Genomic DNA, 4,000 nt, shown 5'->3' with positions numbered 1-4,000 from the left:
TTAACTGTTTTAATTCTCTTATCCCATTTATAAGCTTACTGAGAGCAACTGGATTAAGAACTGCATGAGAATGGTTGGTGACAGTGGTATGCGAGTCAGGTGGGTGAGCAGAGAGCAAGGGAGGCGTTTCTTTGAGTGGAAGGTGACAGACAGGAGCAGTGAGGGTCTAGAATGGGATGTAAGAAAGTGGAAGAGAGAGATAGACAGTGAAGTGAAAGGTGACGGTCTGAGGAGGTGGAAACATGCGATGGAGCGAAAGAGTACTTTGGAGTGGTACAGGGAAAAGGGAGCCCCGCAGTATGTCAGCTGGTATGATGGAGGCCTGGGTGGTGATCTCTTCCAAGCTTGAGCGCAGTGTATGAATGTGAATGCAAGAAATTAAAGGTGGTCTGAATTCCGCAGCAAAGTGTGTCAGATGCGTGACAGGGGTGTGCATGGAACTGTGGCGCATGTGATACTGGTGGAACTGTGGCGCATGTGATACTTCTGTGTGGGAGGTACCGGAGAGAAAGGACGGAGTCTCGGAGATGATGAGGGTGGCACTGAGTTAGATGGCCTGGGATGTGAATGGGAGGATTGCAAAAACGGAGAGGGAATGGATGCTGCTGCTGCTGGGACTGAGTGATGAAGCAAATGAGAGAATTATAGAAGCCATGAAGAGTTTTCTGGAATAGATGTGGTGTGTAAGAAATAGGGAATAGGATGAGATTTGTAATGTATACTGCTTGTATTGTGGAGATATGAAGGCCCGACTTTCCAACGGGTCATCTGTACAGCAAGAGCAAGAGCAAGTCTACCTCGTCCCATCTCGCCGGGCGCTTCATCTCCCGGCCACAGCATCACCTCACAGCGACCTCCTCCCCTTGGCCTGAGGTAAATAGATGATAATTTCACCCAGGGGAAGGCACCACAACACACCAACACTTACAATTACACTTGATTCACTTCCCTCCCCTGCACACTCGGCTCCCTCGTCCCCTCTACAGCCAACACAAATATGCGTGTTATGCGGCCGCCGCCAGAGGAGGCTACGCTTTCGTATGAACATATGAACGCAAGGGGTCTGCAAGAAGCCCACTGGCCTATACTTGGCAGCCCCGCGAGTGGGAGTGCAGCTCCTATCATCCGCCTCCCCAAGCCCATCTAAGCTCCTGAATGCAGAAATCTTGCCCCATCCAGCTACCACACGGCCACCCAGCCCATTCCACTCGTCATCTACTACCCCGCCCCGTATCCCACCTACTACTTTCTACCAAATCTTTTCATCCGTAAATTTAACTACTGCTGAATACCTACCTCCCCTGGCAATTCATTGCAGAAATCTACCACCCTATGGCTAAAGAAATATTTTCGTAAATCCAACCTACACCCTTGTTTCCCAATTTTCCTATCATGACCCCTAGTCCTGTTTCCCTCCTCTAGTGTAAAGAAACTATCCACATCTAAGTAATCGCAATCTGAAAACATTTTATATACCTCATGAATATCTGTCGTGAATATTATCCCCTATTTTCAAAACTAAATAGTCCTTGAATTGGATTTTGAAAGCGTTTCCATGATTGTTGAACGTTTGTAGAAAAGATATATGAAGAGATAGTGATGTTTTATAAAGTAGGTAGGTAATGAAATACTGGCACGGTACTAAAATGAATCTTTACCATAGGGAGTATTAAGATAGCCCTGCCTTGCGTTATCTTAGCCTACTTCCTTTTCTGTAAATATATAATGGACATAAGGAGGAGAATGATACTAATGTCCATGAGAAAGGGTATTGCAGAGGCTGTGGTTCAAGGGTCTGCCCACTGTGCCCAGACCCTCTAAATGCCTCATAAGACCACCACGGGGACGGTGTTATCGGCCTGTCCTGGGTTTAGGTGACCTTGGCCCCCATGCAAAGGTACCTTCATCCTTTTGAGACCATATATGTATACTGTTATATGTATGTGGTGTATATCTCAATAAATTTATCAAATCAGATTGGTTGTTCAGGGGCAGTATTATTAATTAAACACTTCGGCGGCCAAGTTCACATATTTGACAAGGCTTTCATAGGAGTTTCGAGGATTTCCAGGGGTAGGCAGACTTAGTAAGTGAGCTGACCACTGATTTCTATTTTATTATTATTATTATTTTTTTTTTTTTTTAAGTGTCAGCCTATAGCACTGGTGGTAGGCTTTCTTGAGGGGCCTGGATGGTAATTGGCCCCAGCTCGTCACGGTGCAATCAAATTTTTTTTTTATAGTGGCGCCATATTTTCTTGGCTCATGCTGCCCCCAGGACTTGTTCTTGATTCACTGGACAGTTTCCTCTAGAGTCCGGGTTGATGGGTGGTCTTTAGGACAGCATGTAGGTAGTCTTAAGCCACTCGGTGGTGATTGAAAAATCCCAGATGGTAGCAGCGGATTCGAACCCACGTTGTCTATCACGCGGTAAATGCGGGGGCCATACGCTAACCACTCAGCCACCGCCTTCCCTAAAATACTAAACATGTACGTCAAAAAACTTCACTACTCTTTTTGTAATTGAGGAACCACCTACTATGCATTTCAGCGGCAGACAAACGGTGTTTTTTGCAGATATCTCCTAAACTAATCGTTGGATGAGTATGATATTTCAGCACACTACCTTGAACATCCGTTCGTAATTTTTGGTTAACATACCATATTGCTATATGTGTTATGTGAGGAGTTTACTGAGTGATATTACGCCTAATCCAGTCATCATATCAAAGGTGTTACACAGAATCGGACGAGTGTGGGGTACTCGTCTAACCCCTCCACCACCACCACCACCCTGAAGAACCCCCAGACCACTCCTTCTCTACCCCAGTATCACATGACCCTCTTCCCCCCCCCCCCCCTACTCACACCATCAGCCTTCCACCTGTGATTTTTTTCCCTATTGTAATTACATACGTATAGGTATAATAGTTACATACGTCAGTATGTACTAATAATATTATCTAATACAATTGCTGGTATATGTGGACATGAAAACCAGACTGGGTCAAACGACCGTTAAAGCAATAGCTAATTCCGCTGTTAATGGCCGTATAGCTTGATAATAAGCAACGTATCTAACCCGTATCTCCTCCCTCTATCCGAGGTCTGAGGTGCAACCTCGACAAACCGAGGCTATGTATAAATACAGTAGTGGGAGAAGTAGGGAGGCACAGGAGTGGAGGCGAGAAGCAAGGAAGAGGAGAGGAGGGATAAAGAGGCGGGGGGACTTCGAGACGGGAGACGTAGTAGTGGTTAGGAATGGTTTGGGTGGGTGTGTGGGGGGCACACTTTCATTCAATGCGTGAACATGACTCTTTGTGTTATTTTTCACGAGTAAACTCCTCACATAACATATATAGCAATGTGGTATGTTAACGAACGGCTGTTCAAGGTAGTGTGTTGAAATATCATACTCATCCAACGATTCGTTTAGGAGATATCTGCAAAAAACACCGTTTGTCCACCGCTGAAATGCATAGTAGGCCTTCCTGCTCAAGCTGCCCACATGTCTTGTGACTGAGGGCCACTTTCACAGTTTGCCATGGTGGGTTAGTAAGCCTCCAAACCAATACTAAAGACTTCAAAAATTCCTTGTGTAGTGTACTGTGTTCATATTTAAGTTAAGAAATGTGAGGAAACTATTTGGGAAAGCTCTTGTGTATCTGGTGTTGCATCGAAAAATGTAAAGGATTGAATAGTGGTAATTGTGGGGATTGACTTTTCGCCTCCAAAATACGATATTACGCCTCCATATTATAGTAAAGGGACGAAGTACATGTCCCTCAACCATAATATGAAGGCGCATGTATACTTAAAAGTAAAGAAATTGGTTCAGGAGATTACTAAGCCGAGAAGACCGAGAGGAGGAGGACCTAAGATGCGATACAAAGCGTCACAGGTCAAAAGAAGAAGAAAAAGAAGCCACTGTGTTGGACTGAGAAATTAGCTCTGTGAGTGGCAAAAAGGCAACATCCCTCTTTGACTACAGAGTTTCCTAA

Source organism: Eriocheir sinensis, unplaced genomic scaffold (assembly GCF_024679095.1).
Source record: "Eriocheir sinensis breed Jianghai 21 unplaced genomic scaffold, ASM2467909v1 Scaffold532, whole genome shotgun sequence".
In the NCBI taxonomy this organism is placed as follows: domain Eukaryota; kingdom Metazoa; phylum Arthropoda; class Malacostraca; order Decapoda; family Varunidae; genus Eriocheir; species Eriocheir sinensis.
This window is presented reverse-complemented; position numbering follows the sequence as displayed.